Source organism: Chinchilla lanigera, unplaced genomic scaffold, assembly GCF_000276665.1.
Source record: "Chinchilla lanigera isolate Chin_1 unplaced genomic scaffold, ChiLan1.0 scaffold00002, whole genome shotgun sequence".
In the NCBI taxonomy this organism is placed as follows: domain Eukaryota; kingdom Metazoa; phylum Chordata; class Mammalia; order Rodentia; family Chinchillidae; genus Chinchilla; species Chinchilla lanigera.
Genome location: NW_004955403.1, coordinates 21,694,041 through 21,718,352, shown reverse-complemented (window position 1 = coordinate 21,718,352; position 24,312 = coordinate 21,694,041). Strand labels below are relative to the sequence as shown.

At 36.0% G+C, this 24,312-nt stretch overlaps 1 pseudogene; it reads left to right on the top strand.

Annotated features, from left to right (window-relative positions):
- Positions 1–754: 754 nt before the first annotated feature.
- On the top strand, positions 755–3,110 carry LOC102007494 (annotated as a pseudogene).
- Positions 3,111–24,312: the final 21,202 nt, after the last annotated feature.

Genomic DNA, 24,312 nt, shown 5'->3' with positions numbered 1-24,312 from the left:
CTCACAACCTTGCGCTTGCCAGGCAGGTGCTTTTGCCGCTGAGCTAAATCCCAAGCCCCTTCCATGGACTTAGGAATATGTCAAGAGTAGAACAGAAATAGAATATATCAAGAGAATATGTCAAGAGTAGAACAGAACAGGCAAATGCACACCAAAAAAAGACAACTCAAAGTCTATATTAAGTAGAAATAGAATAAAGGGTTTAACAATTCAGTCCCCATCGTCACTGGGCATGTGCTGGGAGAGCTTCCCTGGGAAGGTCAGGGAAGGTGGGTATAGGGAAATGTTATTGCCTGGATCTCAGTCAAGCAGGCTAATGCTGCTTAGTAGACGAAATTTGAAGTCCTAAAGACAAATAAGTAAATCCTAATTCTGACCAAGAGTTAATATAGAAAACATTTATAAAATGAAGACAAGTGATGGCTCCTGAATTTCATAAACCGTCAAAATGGAGATACATCTTAGAGTTCTAAAGGAGCATGGAGAAGATTCTGGACTCACTTCATATTATTTCATTCCTTTTATTGTTCTAAAGCTACACAGAAAAATAGGAGAAAGTCTTGAATTGTAAGGCTAACTGATAGGTTTTGCTCAGTGCCTGACTGAGATCATGAATACTTTTACTTGTAATTTTCACAGAGCTTTGCTTGTGGGAAAGATAAGCCATGTAACATTAATTTTTTTCAATCAAAAAGTATAGTTTTGATTTTAAAACAGGCTGTGTACAAAAATCATAAAGGTTAAAAACATCTAATGCGGCCCACTTCGCGAGCCCCGCCGGCCCCTCTCCACTTGGCTCGTGAAACGGCTTAAGCGAGCGTTTGAGAGGCGGGCCTGGTCGGGCTCGGGCTCAGCAGCTCTCGGCTTTCTCCGTCTTTCTCCGGGTCACTATCGCTTGGCCAGCCGAGTCCCTGCTGGCGTCCGACTCCCAGAGCCTGGTGTACTTGCGCTGTCTTGGTACCCACCTGATTCAAGTGATGAGAATGGAGAAGCTACTGATAACTTGGTACCAACTATTTTGGATAAGGCTCATAAATATAATCTAAAGGTCACTTTTCACATAGAACCCTACAGCAATCGAGATGATCAAAACATGTACAAAAATGTCAAATATATTATAGACAGATACGGAAATCATCCAGCCTTTTACAGGTACAAGACGAGAACTGGGAAATCTCTTCCTATGTTTTATGTGTATGATTCCTATATCACAAAGCCTGAAAAGTGGGCCAATCTGTTAACCACTTCAGGGTCTCACAGTGTCCGCAATTCCCCTTATGATGGATTATTTATTGCACTTCTAGTAGAAGAAAAACATAAAAATGATATTCTTCAAAGTGGTTTTGATGGTATTTACACATATTTTGCCACAAATGGCTTTACTTATGGTTCCTCGCATCAGAACTGGGCTAAACTAAAATTCTTTTGTGATAAATACAACTTAATGTTTATCCCAAGTGTGGGTCCAGGATACATAGATACCAGCATCCGGCCTTGGAACACTCAAAATACACGGAACCGAATCAATGGAAAGTACTACGAAGTCGGTCTAGATGCTGCACTTCAGACCCACCCGAGTTTAATTTCTATCACCTCCTTTAATGAGTGGCATGAAGGAACCCAGATTGAGAAAGCTGTTCCCAAAAGAACCAGTAATACAGTGTACTTAGATTATCGGCCTCACAAACCGAGCCTTTATCTAGAATTGACTCGCAAGTGGTCTGAAAAATACAGTAAGGAAAGAACCACTTATGCATTAAATGAGCAGATGCCTGTTTCTTAAGGCATTTATTAGAGGTAATTATCAAAAATCACCTAATTTCAAGAAATGCATTCCTTTTGTTTTGAGTTATGGAACAATACTGTCAATGTCTACTATTACTGTTATCTTTATTAAAGTTTCTTTTTACTTTTTTAAAGACAGTAAATACTGCACTGAGAAAGTATTGTAGATAATGACTAAAATTGAAAATCTGCTAAAATGGAAATTTAATTTTCATATTACAGTAGGTGAACTCTTTTGTTACATAAACTAGCTATCACGTGGCTAATTCCTGTTTGTATCCTGAGCCCAAAGATGTAGGACTGTATGTATATATATTGTACATTTAACAAAGAAAATTAATACCTAGAAAAGATATTGTACAGATTGTTTCTAATTTTTTTCAGTGTTCAGTTTCCTTTAGTGTATCACTAAAGACTTTAGATAACTTCCCCATAGTGATAACAGTTGTCAAAATATAATCGCTTCTCAGATTTGCTGTGAATCTAAAACCACTTTAAATAATAGTCTACTATTCGTTTTAAGTTACATACCTTAAACCTTACTGTGAATCATGTTGCGTCAGGAAGACTTGGTTTTTGCAGCATAGTCTGTACCATCGTTTGAAGATTTTTCCTAAACCATTACATCCTAAGTGTTTGGCATGCTTCTGCTTTACTATGCTGTATAGTATTTCAGACTTTAGAAACTATGACAAGCACTTTTATAGAAGTTAATGATTGTATCTCAATTATTAGGAAAATGTTTCACAATTGTTATGCATAAATGATGCCACAAATACTATTATTTTCAGAATACCACGTCAATCTCTTACTATTCTATTATTTAGTCTTAAAATTTAATATTCCTCAGACATTAGCTGAGAAAGAAGAATATTCATTCTATCATTGAGTTGTCGTTTAACATTTTGTTTTTTATCAAAAATAGCAAAGAACATGTACTTACCATTTCAGATATTACAGACATGGAAACAAAAGCTTGTTATATATTTAAAATAATTCCTGAGAGGACAGTAGTTTAAATTCTTGTACATAATGATATATATCCCCATTTATATAGTGATATCCCCATTTAAAAATGTAATACAGTTTAGATATCTATCAGTTTAAAATAGTTGTGATCAATAACTATCACATTGTGGCAAATGGATCATTTATATGCTAAAAGTCTTTCATAACAGGGCCATAATTCACATCTCTCTGCTGGGTGGTTTGAACCACCAATGGTAAATACACGACTATCCCATGTATAACTGTGCACCACGAGTGGTACAAACCAGTGGGACAGTCATTGGGTGTCACCGGTGGTTCAAGCTGGTGAGAAGGTGTCAAAACTAAGAATAATAATAAAAAGGCACTCTATTGTTTTAATTGTTTGTAACTATACACTAAAAAGCATCTAAGACATCATTTTATATAAATATTATCTCAGATATTTGATTCTATTAAGAGAAGTAGTAGGGTAATATGAATAAGCAGTTATATAAATCTTTTGAGTATAGACATTCAGGAACAAATTAGCACTGAGATTTATCATAAAATAGCCTACCAGGTGATAAAATGAATTTTTAAACACGGATTTTGAAGTAAAACATTATGTTTTTAAAACGAAGCATGCTTAACATTAAACTGCTTTATAACTTAAGAATTTTCTATTTCTTAGAGAATGATCAGGCCATTGAAGATTACTACAGTGCTAGTAATCTGATTATTTTCTGGAGAAAGTTATAAGGCTAAATCAGTGTGATGATATTTTGATATAACTAAGCATCTTCATAGGAACAAAAATACAGTTGTAGCCTGTGGATTTTTTTATATACAGTTAGCCACTATATGTTATTTTAAATTGTTATAAATGTGTACCTAGTAATATTTTATAACATACATATTTTATTACATTTTGTTGGAGAAATAAATGTCAACTGTATAGATTTTCAAAAAAAAAAAAAAAACAAAAAAAAAACATCTAATGCTGTGTTTGTGCTATCCTAAAAAAATTCATTTTGTTAAATTTGAGCATCAAAATGTTTGTGATGAGGTTTTAGTTTGCAGTTTTCAAATATCAAAGTTCTCCAGAGATTCTTGATATTTTGAAGAATTTCTAAAACTATGTAGAAATTGAAGAAAGTCCCTTAGTAGGCTTAAGAACCACTTCGGTTTTTAAAAATGCAACATTAACTTTAAACTTTAAAAGTTGTGCTTGCCAAATACAGATAATGCTATCAAATGTTGGGTTTTTTATTGTTAGGAATAATAAGTTCACGTGTTGTTTTTCCTCAAAATTATATTTTATACTTTAACAATACATAGAATGTTAAAACCAAAGGCATTGCTTGAGATAATCTGCCTAATCATATCGTTTTACGTCCCTGCAATTTAACCTTAAAAAGTGACACTAATATTTTCTGAACTACAAAGAGGCTGGCTACTCTTTTTGTATGACAAAGGAAACATGAAAAATAGGCATATCAAATGAAGCTCAAAGCAATCTAAGAGAATAGAGGGAGGCTTCAGGTATGCAGTTTACAACTGGTTCTGTTTCACTGAAACTTACAGTGCCCAGAGAGGGGGAGCTGCACATGCAATTAAGAAGCATGTTAAGCTATGCTTTATGAATCTCCTAGGCTGGCTGTTTCATAACTTGAATTATTGAAATATAACACATGAAAGTCCTAAGCTTTTCATTATAATAAGTGATAAGAATAAAAAGACAAAGGACTGTGGATTAAGGACATGTTGAACAGCAAGGATTTTCTTTTTTCCAGTTTTGTTCTAAAATGAAATGGGTGCTGGTCTTTTCATTGAGTTGGAGTAAATAGAATGTACCGGAGCGAATTAGAAGTATCATTGGGGAAAACCAAAATCATCTTTGAAACAAATCTAAAAGGCCACTAAGTGCCATTACATTGCTGTGGAGCCTTGCTAATTTGAACAAACCCTGAAGATGTTTATAATAGGTCAGTTCTCTGGAGCTGATGATGTCTGAATAGAGAACAAAAGTTAAGTGTTTCTCTTTGGCTGTGAGGGAAAACAAGGGCTAGATTGAATAGTGATAAAAATCAGTCCTTACAGTAAGAATGCACGATGAATTTAGAGTTAGATATTGGTTTAATTGCATCCTACATTGCATCCATTTGTTTATGGCAAGTTATTTAAAATTTGTTTGCAATTTGTATTTATTATTCTAGTCAATAATGATATTGTATAGAAAAAGTTTGAACAATGTAACGTAAGATAAAGGGTCTCAGATATAACTATGCCATTCAAAAGAATTCTAATCCGTGGATCTATATAATCATCATCCAATGCTCATATTTGTAGGACAAATTGTATCCATAGAGTCAGGAAAGAAAAATGAATCACTGTAAATCTAATTTTGCTAATTCAATTGCAAAACTGATGTTTACAAAAAGGTAGAGAAAACATACAATGAGAAATAACATTCTCCATTTTCTCAGTATTGATCAGCTTTCTCATTGCTGGAACAAGCTATCTGACACCTGAAACTTAAAGAAAGAGAGGTCCATTTTTAGTTCATAGGTTCTGAGTTTTCCATTCCACAACTGGCTCACTCCAAGGCAGAAACATGGTACTGGGGTCAGTGGCAGGGAGGGCTGCTCAACTCACTCAGGGCAGCCAGGAGGCAGAGTGTGGAAAAGCCACTTGGGAAGGGGCCAGGGGGAGGTATCAGCCCAGGAAGATGCCCCCGACCCACCCAGCTGCATCCACAAGTGTGCTTTACTGATCAGCAGGGTGTCTCTTAATCCACTCAAGTTGATGGTCACAATTAATCATACCACTCTGTGTTTCTATGGCTTTTTGTATTTTTCTTAAGAATTTTAAATTGCTTTCCTATGGAAATGAAATTTTGAAGGCTAATAGTCAAGATATGTTCTTTGGGATCTACTGTGCCCAAGGAAAGTGTATTTTATTTAAGCTACATTCACAATTTAGATGCCATAAACAATATTTCTCTATGTCTTGTGTTATCACCAGGGAGGCTCTGCCCTGAGGTCTTAGTTCTCTTCATATTTCCCACACTTTAAAACAAATGTTACATGTTGAGCTCATGAGTAATTTATCTCAGTTTCTTCTGCTGATTAAATAAGGCAATTTTTGCACAAAGAAACACAAAGCATGTCATGAGTTCATCTGGTATCCGAAAATTGTGATGGGTTTGACATCTGTGCCAATAATGGGACCACATAACACACTTAAACTACTGACTGTCTCAGGTCATGGTGGTGACCCTCAAGGTTGATATGCCTCCATTACCCAAGCAGCAAGGCCCATCATACAAGAGTGTGTTGCAACCTTTGAAGCCTTCAATTTACCAAAGCCAGAAAGTAGACAGATGTTTTATACCCTCTCCACCATGAAGATATTTTCATGTGCAGATAAACTTCAGTTGGGTCTGCTTTTTTTTTCTTAATTACTTCACAGGTAGCTTCACTGTCTCTGCAGGGTTTTTGTACACTAAGTCACAAGATAAATCTGAAACCAAACATTTAGTACTATCCTTTCCTTTTTGTAAAGGTGACATTATTCTGAACCACATTTTTATTTGCCATAACCTCATATCCCTGATGATACACTAGTTCACAAAAGTGGTTCAGACCAGCATGGAAGGCCCTTGAGATCAGTGACTGTTGGCTGTGATTTCTCACTTAATATAAAAGTGTTTAGCATGCAGAGGGAAAACCTAGGAGATACGAACAGAAATCTTGTACTAGGAGAGTGCTCCTGTTACTAGAGAAGATGAGATACATAACAAATAGTGACATGAACCGAACGGGATGTCTGCCGCACAAACAGCCAGGAGGAACATTGACACAAATGTAGATTTACAAATACTGTCAGATCCCTCATATGTGCACATGGCCACTTTCAGGTGTGTGCAGGAATAAGGGTTGAGTCTGGCCTACAATGTGGGACTCTGGGCTTTGATGGAGAGAGCTTCTCCGTGTCTCGTTCTCTCCACTTCCTCTCTCTTCACTGAAAGTCAGAGCTCAGAATTCTTGGGCTTCACGTTACTAACAAGAGCTGCTACTTCGTCCTCAGGAGAAGCTTGAAGCCCTTCTGAATCTCTGCGGTTTTAGTTCTTGATCACTTGTGACGTGGGATGGTTTGTGTTTCCTATCCTGTGGATCTGGAGGAGAACTGCGGCCATTGTCCAATGTGTGAGATGCAAGCTCCTGTACTTCCTGCGTTCAGCTGAGGAACCTCCCCAGTGTGGCTTACTCAGCCCCCCTCCACCTCCTACACCCCCTGCTAGCATGTGACTGAATAAGAAAGCCCAGTCAGCTGGTCTTTGGTCAGCTAACTGCACCTTGCAGGCAGGAAGAGCTGCTTTCTACCCTTGGGGAGGAGGGCAGGAAACTTCACTTATGTGAATACATGAACTATCAAAAGAACTCTGAACTAGTTGTGTAAGTGTACACCAAAGAGTACAAGAAGGATTTGGGGGGCACTCAAAATTTATTTATCAAAACCCTGATTCTCTCTTCTCATAACTCTGGATTTTACAAAGAACAAGTGTCTCAGATGGTTAGTGCTTTATACGTTTGTTTTGTAAACTCTCCTTTACCATCCAGTATCAGAAAAGAGCTTAAAATCTTTCTACATAATAAACCTGTCCTGGTTTGTTAAGTTCTGTTCCAGATAGAAATTATTTTTAAATAAGGAAAATAATGCTTAGTGACCTAAGAATATAATGTCTTTCCCACCAGAACTTGTAAAGAGACTTAAAGTATTCAATATCAGAAAACAATTTCATTCTCCCAAGTGTGTTCATAGATCCAGTACAATTCCAATGAAAATCTCAAAAGAGATTTTTCTCCATAATTTGACAATCTAATTCCAAAGTTTATGTGGAAAAGTAAAGGGCAAGGCAAAGGGGAGCTTGTCTAGGAGATTCAAACTTTGTTGTGAATCAAAATAATTAAGATAAAACAAAAACTGTCAGATGAAACCAAATTGGTCAAGTGAGCAGAACAGGAACTCCAGAAATAAACCCATACAGATAGAAATGTATTAATTAATAGGGCGCGATTCAAAGTTCAGGGGTGAAAGAATGAGCTGTTAACAAAAGGTGCTGACATGTTTAATTATAAGTAAATACTAAAGGAAATGGGATTTCCATCCCACATCCTTTACAGCACCATTTTAAGGTAGATTAAAGTCTTAAATATTTAAGACAGAACTACAAACTTTAAAAAGCCAACATAAGAATGTCTTAATTACCTTAGGTAATGTATTTTTTAAAGGACATAAAAGAACTAACCATAAAAGAAAGATTGATAAGACTTCCACTATAAAATAACTCTTGATCATCAAAAGAAACTATTAAAAAATTAATGAACAGTCCTCAAATAAGAAGAATATGTTTCCAAAACACCAAGTCAATGAAGATTTGGTTTGAAGAGCATATAAAAAACTCTTATAGATGAATTAAAAAGTAAGAACAATGTAATGATTGGCAAAATATGAATAGAAATGTCTTAGCAGCAGCAGCAAGCTGATACATAAGACTCAAAAATGTTCAAATGTATTAGTAATCAAGAAAATTCATATTAAAACTGTAACATGACAACATACCAAGCTGAGAGGCCTACATTATTAAACAGCATATATATATGTAACTTCTTGCATTGTAGCTTTTCTATTCTGAAGATGAAAATAATTCTTTTTGCCCATGTTTGCCATATTCTGGTTTGTTATTCTACATTCTTTAAAATTCTAATACCTTACTTTTCTATTGCATCCTTTCTTCTCACACTTATATCAGTTTCTAATGGATTTAGCAGGAAACAGACAGTCCTGTTCAACTTGTACAAACTTGTGAAAACATAAAGGGAATGGAAATGGAAATTTCAGGCCACCAGATGTCTTCACGCATATACATAAATAATACTGCCATAAAATTCACCCCAGCCTACCTTTTAAGTAGGAAAACACTCTCTTTTAATCCAACATGGGTAATTATGGATGATTCATTTGCTACTAATTTGCTGAAAACTAAGTTCAGAAAATGCTAACAATACAATATTAAGCCCTAAATTAACTCATGACATTCAGCAGAACCTGGTTCCCCCTGATAGTTTTCTTCTAAGGAGTTCTCCAGACCTTGTTTTCTAATCAGTATAATAAGGTTTTTGGAATTCATGAACTGCAAGGCTTCTTTTGCCTCTAAGGTTTCAGCTCTATGTTTTCACTATTAAGGGCTGTTTACTTCTATAAAAATAGATTGAAGCGTTATTATAAGTCTCTTTCTCCTTTCCCAGCCCTTTTGAGTCTGCTGGAAGCTTTTTCTTTCCTCTTTATTTAGTTCTTTCTGTCTTTCTGCCCCCCACTCTTTCTCTCATTCCTTTACTTTCTATTGCTCTCACCTCTTAAGGTAAAAAAGAAACTAAACTAACTTAGAAATTTTACTGCCTGAGACATAACCCTCCACAATACTGAAACTCAGTGCTAGTGCTCATTTTGAAGCAATGCATAGTGTAACATTTTGTAAAATAAGGTAGCACGCATTCCTATACCACACTGTGGTGATTAAAATGAGAGATATCGACTTGTAATGAAAAATTGGTCAGTCCCGCCTAGTACGAGAAATTTGTTTCCCCAAGATATCCAGTAATTGTTCCTCATTCTCAAAGCAGTAACCTACAGCCTCTTCTGTCAACAAGAGAGCTCACCTGGCTATGTTCTGCTTGTTTTTGTCCTTTCTGCCTCCCTGGGAAGCCTCTAGGCAGCTTTCCCTCTCTTTTGCTGGTTTTGAGTAAGTCAGCTGCCAAGACTGCTGACCCCAGTGCTGATACAGTTCTGCCCTTGCAGTGACACAGACTCCAGACCCCACTACAGTCAGAGAGGGCGTCCTCTCTACCGTGCAGCACTTCCATCGTTCGAGCAGGACAAAGCTCTACCTATAAGCATCTCAGTTCCTCATGGAAAAGCCCACTTCTGAGATGAGTTGGATCAAAGCATGTGTGGTACAGACCCTTTTTAGTGAGGAATAAAAACTCCACCTTCCTAAATTCTATCTCCTCATAGCACTGTGACTGTTATCCTCTCCTGTTATCCTTCAACAGTTCCCCTCCCATGTTATCTCCTGAAATCTACTCTCAGTTCAGGACCGGGTTTATTTTCATTAAAAACAAAGATTTAGCCAGTTGCCATGGTGCACATCCTCCTACTACTTGAGAGACTGAGGCAGGAAGATTGTGGCGAGTTTGAGACCAGCCTGAGCTACATAGAGAGATTCTGTCTCAAAAAGAAAAAGAAAAAAAAATTGAATGATTTCCATGTTGTTGAAAACAAGAACAGATCTGGGGAAAAGATGGAGTCCCCACAACCCCAGCCATTCCTAGTTGCCTTGTTAAGTAATAATTAGTTTGGCCCCACCAGAGGTGGAGCTTGCGCCTGCGAGGGATCCTGGTAGAGGATGCTTGTTTCATCATCTGTACAAGGAAAGGATAGAGGCATTTTCCTTACTTTCAGGTCACTCCACACTTAGCTTCCCTTCTGGCTACTGGACTTCACTTTTCCCTTTATCTACCGGGTGGTATGGTTTTCCACTACATATGAAGACACTGTAAAATATTTGAAGGCTGCACCAAGCTTGAACAAAACTGAAATTTCATCTCCCTGAAGCAATGATGCTTAAGAGCCTGGCATCTCCATTTTAAATTTCTCTTGTGGAAATACGCAGGTATAAAGTAATTATGTTTACCTGGGACTGTGTACTTCCTGTTTACATCTTGAAATTTCAGGTTGTCTTTTCTTTTTATCTTTCCTCTTCCACATTCATTTCTCGTATTGATCCTTGCAAGCTACTTATTGTGGGTAAAATGGCCTGAGAAACAAAAAGCAAACATCCAAGTACCCTCCACCTCCTCCTTAAAAAATAAAACATTACCAACACAGCTGGTAACCCTCGTTACCCACACCCACCTGAATCCTTCTATGTGCGTGTCAGTCACCATCTTCGTTTGGTGTTTGTCATTCCCACAGACACTTTTGTATGTACCACGTAAATCTTTATCAGAAAAAGTGCAGAACTATTTTATACATTCTTACCCATCTCACACACACACACACACACACACACACACACACACCAGGTACACCTTTTGGAATCTCTGTGTTACTCTTTGGATGTGGGTTAATATGAGTCACTCTTGTTCATTCATTTTGATTTGCGAAGGATTCTCTGGTATATAAACCAATTCATGAGCTGTTAATGAGCATTTGCATTGTGTTCAGCGTTTTGCATTCCTAGCAGAAGTCACTATGAACACTTTTCAGGTTCAGAGACAGTGCAGTAGTCAGTTAAGAATGTGGACGTCAGCCTCAGATGGAGTGAATTTAGTATCTGGTTTCGCTATTGAGCAGATTGGCAAATTACCGAACCCCTCCGTGCTTCCATGCCTCATTCTTAAATGCTTACAGGGTCTACTTCACAGAACTATGGAGAAAAGAATTACTTTGAAAACATGATTTGAGATTTTTGGAATCCGAAGTTTCCAAATACCAGCATTTTTATATGGCCCAACTTAATAAATGAGTAAATATATACAATGTGCTTATAATGGAAATATATATCAAATAATACACAATATGAATAACTGTATAGTAATTCCTCAAATATTAGCTAAAACTGTCATGGTGATGGAGATAATTACAATATTTCTGCTTATATGTGGCTCAGAGCTTCTCTGTTCTGTATAACTAGAAATAGAATAGGTGGATTACAGGATCTATATAAATGTAAACTAGCATTCTAGCTTAGCTACGTCCCTCTAGCCCTGTTATTTTTATTTTGAGACTAGATCTTGCCAAGTTGTTGAGGCTGAGCTCGAATTTGTAAGATGCCTGCCTCAGCCTTCCCAGAAGCTGGGATTACAGATGTGTGACACCAGGTTTGACCACCTCTCCTAATCCTCTCTTCTCCCTGTCCTCCTTGGCAGTACTGAGAAATTAACCCAGGACATTGACATGTACAGGACATCAGCCCTTTTTGTATTTTGAAATAGGGTCTCCCTAAATCACTAAATTGTCCAGGTTAAGCTCAAACCCTTGAACTTCCTACCTCAGTTTACCAGAGTGCATGGATTATAGACATGTGCCACCACCCTATGGTTCTTCTCCTTTTCCTTCTTGTCTTCATCATCCTCCTAGATTCAAAGATCTAAGAGGGAGAGGGGGGCCTATGAACTCCTCCTGATTCCAGATTAGCATGGATCCTTCAAATGGTCAGATATCATCCTTTCTTTCATAGCTCTGAAAAATCTCTTTGCTGAGTTATCTCCAGTTTATCACCCAGATCTCCTGGAGACTGTTTCTCAGATTTTCCTTTGGCTGGCAGGGAAGAAAACAGTGCTATCACTCTGACTATGAGGCCTGGAAAAACTTGCCTTTGCATTTGTACTTCAGGATTCTGCCTCTGGCCAGCATCCATGTGGATATTGAGTTTCTCTCCTCCCTGAACTTTCCTGCTTTACCCTTCCTTCTCTTTCCCTTTCCAGAGGATCAAGAGATTTATTTGGTTGCATAACAGAGGTTCTTATACACCAAGCTTTCTTTGATTAAATAAACAATGAGATGGCCTATACATTTATTAGTAAGTAGAGAATGATAAGTTCACATAAGCAAATATGAGTAATGACTACAGAACAAGGTAAAATAAACAATTTTATGCCAAATGATGTGTTTAAAAAGAATTTCCATAGTAGAATGAAGAATATTTTCCAGATTTGCATGTTTGAGAGAAACAAGCTATATAAAGTTCAATTCTGTCTGTAGTCTCCTTACACTAATGATTATCTGCTTTTGAATTTAGTTTTTCTGTCACTACTTTTCCCTCTTTTGGTTTTTCTCCGGTACCAGGAACCGAACTCATGACCTTGCGCTTGCCAGGCAGGCGCTTTTGCCGCTGAGCTAAATCCCCAGCCCCTACTTTTCCCTCTTTACTAAACCTTTTTAGTAGTGTTTAAATCTAATTTAGTATTCTCCATTCTTAAATGCAAAAACAGAATTACACCTTGTACCCACAGACTTAGCTCCACTTCTCAAAACTGACTTTTTCAAAAGCACTATTTACACCTCTCATCTCCTTCCTATTTCCTCTCAACTCATTTCATTGTTGTTTCCCACGTGTTCCCCTCAGCAGCAAAATGGTATTTGCCGGGGTCACTTGCCCCCTTCCACAGACATCTCTGCGCCCTCATCTCCTTGAGCCTCTGTGTGCTCCCCAACAAGACATCCTCCTCCCTGTCCCATTCTTGCTCGTCAGTCTCCTTGGTCAGCCCCTGTCTGCACATCAGCCTTACAACAGCACTTTCCTTGCAGTCCCAGGCCCATGCCTTTAGCTCCTATAACATGGAGAATGTATTTTCCATGCGAAGATCTTTATCCTTCTCTGTGCCATGCTCTTCCCTGCCTTTTCACACAGAAATACCTCCTCAGCCTAAAGGCTGCTGCCCCTGAGGCCTCTTTGACCACCCTGGCTGGTTAGGTTCGCTTATTGGGACTTCTTATTGCAGCTAGTAATTGTCTTTCATTATAATACATATCTACATATGTATTTGTACATATAAAGTTGTCCTATGGTAACTTTGCTTAAATAAACATTTAAGTACAAATATTTTTAATCTTACATCATGACTAAGCTCCAAGATCCATAAAATTAGAAACTGCGTCATTTTCTTATTCACTGCCAAATCTCCTGAATTAGCAGACAGTTGGCATAACAGTAATTGGATTAAACAATTCTATGCCATAACCCATAAGAAAAAAATAATATTACAGAAAGTAAAATGAATTTTGCCTGTTTGTAGGAAGAGATCTTTTGAAAGTTTTTTATGCATTGAAAACATTCTTGCCTTTTAAGGCAAATGGATTTTGAGTTTGGATGGTACTCACCATATATTGGTATAATTTTCTGCATAAATCATATCATAAACTTTAAAAATATTTCAATATCCTGACATATCTATATAGAAACTTTTATTCTAGAATTGGCTATATTTTCTTATGAGTATCAACATTCCTGAGGGGAAAATAAGATGCTTTCTCATTAGAATGATTTATGCTCTATATAACAATAAAAATTCATAAGATCAAAGCAAAAAGTCAATACAGATTTAGTAGAATATTTAATGAAATCTTTTTTATGTGTTATGGTTTTATAGGTAGTTGATGTTATTTTCTTATTGTATAATAAAAACATTGCTACCACTAGAGTCTGTGACTATTTTAAGCTTAAATTCTAGATACCATAGCTTCCTGACGACCAGACATACCATCATGGGGCTATTTTTAACAGAGCTGGTGAAAAGCCACTGAGACGATTCTTTCTAGCTCAAGAAAAAGGTTGTGTAACCAAGCAGGTTTGTTTTTAAATTTTTATTTTATATACTTCTAAGCTAAGAAATAAAAAAAAATCTTGTATAAAGTTGTTAGACAAGGAGCATAATCCTTGTAAGTAATATTTGATATTTAATAATTGGCTCATATGAGCTCTGGTAAATGGCTTGCAGATATTAAATCCATTGCACAGGTAGTATAATAATATCATTTTAAAATAAGTAAGAATTGACAGAGACAAGAACAATGAGCATGCAGTATACATTCTTCAAGGAAAGTTATAAATATCAGTTTAAGCCACACATACTCAGACATTTTTATTCATTTTTGTATCCCTATGCCACTAATATAAACGTCAGGGACTCCACATCTTAAATTATCATTACTGCTGTTTTTGTGTCTTTTCTGCATGAAGAATCTGAAAGCCGCTATTTTTTATACTGTTTCAAAGCATTCCTCATGTGGGGTATTCTGTATTAACTGAGATGAGGAGGTGCCTATAATAAATCAATGCTACTCTGCACTGTGAACTGGGGATTAGATTCACATTTTATAAGGCTTAGAAAAGTGCTGTTGAACCAACTTTTTACACAGTTATCCAGAAGCAGAATAAATCTAAAATAGAATGCCATCTAGTTATCTCCTTCCTCTCCCTTCCCCTCTATTCTTCCCTGTCTGATTCCTTTCCTCTCTTACTCCCTCCCTCTCACTTTCCCTTCATTCCTTTCTTCCTTCCTTCTTTCCTTCCATCCTCCTTTCCATTCTTCCTTCTTTCCAAGCCTAAATCTATACCTATCAACTATGTATCCATCATTTCTCTTTCTATATTTCCCTCCTTCTAATACCTCCTTAATACAATGGTTCTGCTTTTATTACTCATGTAATAATAAGCCCCAGGGAAACTCCCTGAGGCTAGTGATGTTGCATTCCTGCACTACCAAATGCAGGAACAAGTAACTACACTAGAGCTATTTAGATATCTCAAACCACTTAACATTTGAAATGTGTCTGGTGCAATGGAAAATGTGAAGTGCATTCAATTTTAATTAATTTAAATTTATATTTAAATAGCTACATATGACTTGTGGTGAGGTACACATATAAGCAAAATGCATCCTTGACTAAAGCACTTCTCACAAAGTTCTGTACTGGCTATTTGTGAAACTGGCAAGTATAACATTCCTTACCAAACATGAAATCTGCAAACTAAAAATACAGTACAAAGTCAACAAAATTGGCTTTGTGCACTGTACATCAACTACCTGGGGACCTCAATTCCAGTTGATCACATTCTACCACCATCATGATTTGTGGCTGAGGACTGGAAGAGCCAGGCATGCTCCATCAACAGCCTGGGGACACACTTTCTACCACCATCATCTGGTTCATCTGAGCCCCTCATGCTCCATCAATTGCCTGGGGATCCTGGACCCAGGGCTCATCTCTTGCTGCCATTGTGGGGCAAGTCTGACATCCAGGAAACTGAGGGACTTTAGAGACTTTTGGTGACCTGCCCAGGAAGAGTGAGGCTCACTGCTCCACTTCCAACATCCAAAATAACAAGATGAAGGAGAAAATTCAATCTCAGAAATCCACCCCAAGTAGAACAAGTCCAGGAGATATCAACATAGGAGAACTTCGAAGTCACACACATGAAATCTCTGAAATGATTACAACTGAAGTAAACAACTCCATCAGGCCATAGAAGAAATCACATCAGAAATAATCCCTCAGGTAAAAAATGAAATGACCACAATAATGAAAGAATTGTTCCATACATCTAAAGAAGACATATATAAAACAAATAGGATAGAAACATGATGGAAATATTAAATGAACAAAATAGGAAAGAGCTAGACTGCATGAAACAAATTAAAAGAGAAATCTGGGAAGTCAAAACTTCTATCTAAAGCTGGGAAAACCACTGGAATGAAGCCAAAGATAGACTTTTAGATCTTGAAGACAGCATGGCAGCTAATGATTGTGAAAGCAAAAATCACTTAAAAATAACAAGAAACCAGGAAATATCAATTCAACAGCTGCAAGATAATGCAAAGAAAGGCAACATAAGATTAACAGGTGTCAGTAAAACAGCATGAGTCAACACAAATGACATAAAAAGAATATTTGCAGAAGTAATAGCAGAAAATTTCCCAAGCATGGAAAAAGAATATGACAGACAGGTAAGTGAGGCATACAGACTCCAACTAGTAATAACCAAAATAAAACTACACCCTGACATACACTAATCAAGATCCCAGAAATCCAGCAAATGAACAGAATACTAAACCTGTTAGAAAAAGAAACAGATCACCTATCAGGGAAAGTCCATCAGAATCATGACATATTTCTCAAAACAAAGCATAAAATCAAGAAGAGCTTGGAGTGAAGTATTCCAGGTCCTAAAACAAAATGACTTCCAACACAGAATGTATCCTGCAAAAGTATCTTTCAAAACTAGTGGAGAAATAAAATATTTGCATGTCAAAGAAGAACTGAAGAACTTCATGAGTGCCAAATCAACCCCACAAAAAGTACAAAAAAAAGTTCTAGAAAAAGATAAAAATGACCACAATTTCAAGAACAATAATAGAAAGGAACCACCTTACAGAGCAAGTAATGCAACAGAGAGGAAAAGTAGGAAACCAACAGCAGGAAAATAACACCAAAAAGAGAAGCCAATATATATTGTTATAACCATTAATGTAAATGGCCTCAATTAATCAATCAAAAGAAGCAGACTGGCAGAGTGGATCATGAAACAAAATCCAACAATATGCTGCATACAAGAAACACATTTAACTCAAAGGAAATCAGTGGACTGAAAGCAAAAGGATGGAAAATAATCCTCCATGTGACAGGAACTCAGAAAAAAGCAGGGGTAGCTGTTCTGTTTACAGAAAATGTGAACTTCAAACTGAGAATGATCAAAAGAGATACAGAAGGTCACTACATACTTTGTAGGGGAAAACTTTGAGATGAAGAAATAGCAATCATAAATATGTATGCACCTAACATGGGGGCACCCAACTATATAAGACAAATCATAATAGACATGGAAAACCAATACCTAATAACACTGTTGTAATGGGGGACTTTAACACCCCACTGACACAAAGAGGTAGGTCAACTGGAGAAAAAATCAGCAAAGAAATAACAAAACTGAACAAAACTTGTGAACAGATGGACTTAATAGGTTATAGTGTGTTCCACCCTACAACATCAGAATACACATTCTTTTCAGCTTCACACAGGACGTTCTTTAAAATAGACCACATTCTAACCCATAGAGCATGCCTAACTAAATGCAAAGGAATTGAAATTATTCTATGAATATTATCTTACCATAGTGCAATGAAATTGGAAATTAATGAACAAAGGAACCACAAAAACTCCATAAATACATGGAAATTAAATAAAAGCCTCCTTAACAACCAAGGAGTCACAAAAAGAATTAAAGAAGAAGTTAAACAATATCTCCAAACAAATGAAAATGTAAATACAACTTTCCAGAATCTGAAAGCAGGGATGCTCTGAAAGTAGTCCTAAGAGGAAAGTTTATAGCAGTGAACTGACATATCTGGAAAACAGAAAGAGAACAAAAAAATAACCTAATGATGCACTTCAAACTTTTAGAAAAAGAACAAGTCAAGTCCAAAGCCCAAAGAAAGGAGGAAATTATAAAGATCATAGAAGCAATTAATGCAATTGAGATGAAGAAAACACTAAATAGAATTAATGAACCAAAGAATTGGTTCTTTGACAGAATAAATAAAATTGATTAACCCCTAGCCAACTTTATCAAAAAAGGAAAGAAAAAAGTCAAATTCATGCAATAAGGAATGAAAATGGTGAAATCACTACAGATCTTATAGAAATTCTGAAGATCATCAATACCTACTTTGAAAATCTTTACCCCCATAGGATGGAAAACACAGAAGAAATGGACAGATTCTTAGATACATATGAATTACCAAAGTTGAATCAAGAAGATATAAAAATCCTGAATAACCTAATATCAATTAATGAAATTGAAAATGTGATTTAAAACCTACCAACAAAGAAAAGTCCAGGTTCTTAAGTGTTCACAGCTGAATTCTACAAGAAATTCAGAGATTTGATGCCAACACTCCTCAAACTCCTCAGTGAAATTGAAAGTGAAGCAATTATCCCCAACTCATTTCTGGAGGCAAGTTATATACTAATACCAAAACCAGAGAGAAACTCAATCAAAAACGAGAACTACTGGCCAATCTCCCTAATAAACATAGACACAAAGATACTCAATAAAATACTAACAGACAGAATGCAGCAAATCATCAAGAAAATTGTGCATCATGACCAAGTGGGATTCATCCAAGGAATGCAGGGCTGGCTCAATATAGACAAATCAATAAATGTAATACACTATATCAACAGAGCCAAAGACAAAAACCACACGATCATCTCAATAGATGCAGAAAAAGTTTTTGACAAGTCCAATACTCATTCATGATAAAAAACCCTACAGAAAATAGCAATAGGTGGTCTACCTCAATCTGATCAAAGCCATCTATGACAAATCAACAGTCAGCAACATACTAAATGGACAAAAACTGAAAGCTTTCACTTTAAAATCAGGAACAAGATGAGGATTCCCACAATCACCACTCCTATTCAATATAGTTGTGGAAATATTAGCCAGAGCAATTAGGCAAGAAAGAGAAATGAAAGGAATAAGGAATAAGGATAGGAAAGGATGAAGTGAAATTATCCTTATTCACAGATGACATGGTACTGTACATGGAATATCCCCAAAACTCCACCAAAAGCCTCCTACAGTTAATCAAGAAATGCAGTAGCATAGCTGGATACAAAGTCAGTACTCAAAAATCAATAGCATTCTTATGCACAAACAACAAATACACTGAGAGAGAGAAAATAAGGAAACCATATCTTTCACAATAGCATACAAAAAATTGAATTATGCTATGTTTTATATATGCCTTCTTTAGCTGTGCTGAGGAAGATGTATATAAAAAATAGAGTAATTCAATTTTTGCACGATAATGTGAAAGATATGGTTTCTTTATTTCTCTCACAGTGCATCCTTGGCAACAAAGACAAATCAGGTGGCATCACGATCCCTGACATGAAATTATATTATAAACTTCTGTAATAAAACCAACATGGTACTGGCTAAAAAACAGGCCTGAGGATCAATGGAACAGACTGGAAGAAACAGACCTAACCACAAACACATTCAGTCACCTAATCTTTGACAAAGGGGCCAAACATGTTCACTGGAAGAAAGACAGACTGTTTAATAAATGGTGCTGGAAAACTGGCTTTCCACTTACCGAAGACTGAAAATAGATGCAAGTCTATCACCATGCAACAAACTCAAGTCAAAATGAATCACAGATCTCAATATGAAAACAGAAACACTGAATCTATTGGAAGAGAAAGTAGGTGAAAATATTGAAGGCATAGGGATAGGCAGAGAGTTCATGAACAAAAATCAAACTGCATGTGAAATACTTCAAAGAATCAACAACTGGGATCTCATCTTATTGAGAAATTTTTGCACATTTAAAGAAGTCACCAGCAGAGTAGAAAGAAAACCCATGAATAGGGAAAAAATTTTACTCAGCTGTCCCTCAGACAAAGGTCTTCTATCTAGGACATACAAAGAACTAAAAATCATCAAACACCCAATTTCAAAGACCCAATCCAAAAATGGGCATCTGAGATGAATACACACTTCTCAGATAAGGAAATACAAATGCCAAATAAAGACATGAGAAAATGTTCAACATCATTAGTCTTTCAAGAAATGCAAATTAAAACAAACTGAGACTCCATGTCGCCCTAGAAAAAAAGGTGTCACCAAGAAATCAACCAATAACAAATGTTGGCAAGGCTGTGGAGAAATAGGAACTCTTCTCCACTGCTGGTGGGAATGCAGACTGGTAAAACCACTGTTGAGATCAGTTTGGAGATTCCTCAGTAAACTAGGATTACAGGTCCCATTCAATCCAGCTATTTCCTTTTTGGTAATTTTCTAGAACTAAAAACATGTCTGTATGTTTGTTAATATGTTTTCATTCTTTTATTTTTAAAATAGGAAAGATAAAGCAAAATTATATATCCTAGTTTGATCAAAAGACCTAAGATTTAAAAAATACATTGTTTACAAACTTATTAAACAATTGCACAAAATGAAATAGATGGGTTATTTGGTCAGGAGGCTTATCATCCCAATGTTTTATATTTTCTTACAAAAAATTGTATTTGACAGAACTGGGATTGTATTCTAGGCTAGGTTCTTCGTAATGTAACTGGATGATATTGAGCAATACAAACTGATTGTTCCTGACAACTTCTGATTTCTCCATCTGTATAGCAAGAAGTGTCAATGGTCTAAAACATCTTTATTCCTGGTGGATTCTGGACATCAAGGTCTTAGAGACTTTTCTTTCACAACATCTTTAACTTAATACTTAGTTTGTTTGTCTGTCAAATATTAATCCAGAGATGTGGGAGAAACATTTGCATCATCTCCATATTTTAGTCCTTGCAGAATATTTTCTACAGAAGCCAAAAACAATTTGGATTTCAATTGTTGTGAGACCTGGCAAGGCTGTGGAGAAAAAGGAACCCTTCTCCACTGCTGGTGGGAATGAAGACTGGTGAAACCACTGTGGAAATCAGTTTGGAGATTCCTCAGAAAACTGGAGCTAGAGGTCCCATTCAATCCAGCTATTCCCCTTCTGGGTATTTTCTCAGAAGAACTGAAAACATCATATCACAGTGATATATTTGTGCCCATGTTTATAGCAGAGCAATTTGTAATAGCTAAATCATGGAAGCAACCCAAGTGTCCATCCACTGAAGAATGGATAAAAATGTTGTGGTATTTCTACATAATGGAATATTACTGAGCTATAAAGAAAGATAATATCTATAAAGAAAGATAATTTTTATAGGAAAATGGACATAACTAGAGCCCATACTCATAACTGAAATAAATCAGACCTACATATGTAAACACTGTATTGTATCACTAGTGTAAGAACCTGAAAGAGTGAATAAAATCTAGGAGGTACAATAGACATTGTGAAAGGGAAGGAAATTGCTCAAAAGGAAAGAACTGGGATGATGGAAAAAAGAAAAGAAAGAAGGAGAAAAATATTTCTACATGTATACATAGGATAGCTAACATATTTGTGTTACTGACACTGATTGGTCTATTGAAATGAACAGTTAATGTTTAAGTGTAGGATCAATCTCACATGTCTATATTTGTTTATCTGAGTATCCAAATTGAGGATATCAATATGTAATACAACAACCATTGTTAATTTCCTATCACCTTTTCTGAGATTCTGTATTGCTTGTATTGTTTTTGTGTTATTTTCTACGTGTATGTGTGTTTGTTAAGATGTTTTCATTCTTTTATCTTTAAAATAAAAAAACAATTGTTGTAAGAGATAGAAAGACTTAGAGGTTGAGACAATTAAACTGAAACTATTATTAATTTTTTTCTTTTTATTTTACTCTGTTTTCTTTTCCCAGAAGGGTAGTCTTCAAATAACACTATATATGTTAAGAGGTTAGATTCTCATCACGTAGCTAAAGGACCCCTAAAAAGTGGGTGATTGCTATATTTTTATTGGTTCACAGTTCTGTTTACAGCTCAGAAAATGCCTTTTTGAGGATTTGCTGAATGTTTTCCAGGCAGAATTCTTTAAAGAATTTTTCTGAAGATTATCTATATTTTTTTCTTAGAAAACTTTTCATAATTTCTTTATTTTAAAATTAAAAGGAGGAAAACATTAACAGACAGACAACGTTTTATAAAATAGCAAAAGAACAGCACAGACAATACAGAGTTACAAACAAAGTTGTAGGAAATTAACAATGCTTATTGTATTACATATTGATGTCTTCAAAGTGGTTTCTCATGAAAACAGATAGAGACATGCAATATTGATCAATAAAGGACTCATTGACAGTTTCTTTCAGCAAAGAAATAGAAGACAGTAGATCAACTATGTTAACTACCCTGTATATTCATAAATATTTAGGAACTGACATCTAGTATACTGCTTTGACCATTATTGTTTTTAAAACTACAACTTATATTTGTTCAATAATGTAAACTTGTGGCTTTTACAGTTTGGTTATCTCACAAACTGTTTTTTCTTATCATTTCAGTTTTAAATTATTGGGGCATTTAATTTCCCTTTCCCCAATCATTAAATACTCCAAGGAGATATTATTTATTCTCTATTTACATTTAGCAAGGATTTATAGTGAGCATTCAACACATTTAGCAATTACTATAGTCACTTTTGTAGATGAAAAGCCTAATTTGATCATCCCTGCATAGAAAAGACATTCAGTCAATTCTCTATTATCCATATTAATGGATGGGAGCGATCAAGCAGATAATTTCAATCCCTGAATAGATCCAAATTTAGTGTACATTTTATTTTGGAATATGCTTGAGTATTTACATTTGAATGTAGGCGTGATTAATGTTTAACTATTAGAGCTAAATGATGAAAACAAACATGTGGAGACTTTGTGAGAGAAGTGGGAAGAATACCGGGCTTCATTCTACCTTGCCTCCCTAGCTATCCCAACCTTCCTCTCAATTCACCTTTCAAAAATGGAACGCATCACGTAACATACTGATCAGAAGCGAGAGCCTAGAGCAGAATTCCCTTATCTCTCTGTTTCTGGCTCAGACCCTTCCTAGGATGGAGAGGTAATCAAGTTTTATTTTAAATTTTTGGTTTAGACCATTTCTTTTCCAGTTACTACTGGAAGAAAAAGGCTTAATTAGTCATGGCAGATGGTAGTGCTGTAAAATTCTGCATAAACACTGCCTTGAAAGACAGTTGAAGAATCCTTTGTAGTTTCCCCTTGTTCGATATTTCCCCCAGTGTGTTTCACAATGTAACAGTGTGTTTTCTTTCTTTGTTAGCTTGTTGTAATAGAGCAACTACTTTGTGTAAGAACTTCACAAAGTCTTCCAAGGCTGATGCAATAAAGAAATTCACATTTGAAAGAATATAATATCATGAAATTTAAAAAGAAAACACTGTGCTATTAAAAATTAGTATTGTGTAAATCATATTAAAATATATATGAACTGTAGATGTAGGGAGAATTAAGATCAGATATATGACATACATATATGCATGCATGATAGATATGAATAACTTATTAATGATAATGTTTTTGTTTTATTTTGCCTACAATAAACATATTAATAATAATATTCTAATAACACAATTGTGTATTGGAATTCAAGAAGTGTCATTATATTTTAAAATATCCACCAAAAAGTAAAGTGTTATTTTGATAATACAAATATAACCATGTGCAATACTTCAGAAGATTTCATGTCCAGAAAATAAGGCATGATACATCAAAAAGAGCTGCAGGGATTAATCATCTTTAACTATGTTACCTTCAAATTTCCTTGATAAATCAATGATATACTTCCTCTAATAACCTAGGAAGGCTGCAGCTTAACATATGACTTTCAAAGTAAGCCAGTGACAAAATGGTAAGCTCCATGTTTAAGTAACGCATAAGTCAGATTTGCTTTTCTTTGAAAAACAGTTGATTTCAATGTTTCCACTTGGACTTTCCCGAAGGTAGCACTACAGATGGACACACTCCTTTTATCACAAGAAAAAGTTCCAGAGAGAAGCCCAAGTGCAAGTCTGCCACTTGAATCCTGTACTAATTCTAATTCTGTTTATAATTTCCCTCAGTCTCTTAATTTGACCTTTAGCATTGATAATACTACCTTTAATTTAAAGATAGGAAAGTTAAATCAATCTACACAAAAGGGAGATGTAAGGATCGCATCTCCTTCCTCATGATTTGTGGTTTACTTGACTGGACTGACAGCTGCTTAGAAAGTTGGTAAGGCACAATTTAGGATGTGTCTGTCAGCAGACTGCGAGGGGAGACTTGCTCTGAGTGGGACGGCACCTTCCAGTGGGGTAGGGGACCTAATAATGGAAGAGAAAGGAGGGGAGGAAGCAGCCTGCCAGTACATTCAAGCAGGATTCTTCTTGAGCAGGTGCTCTTTGTTCATTGGTTGATTTGTTTTTGCTGCTGCCATCACCCATGGAGAGGAGACATCAGCCTTTGCGTGTGGAA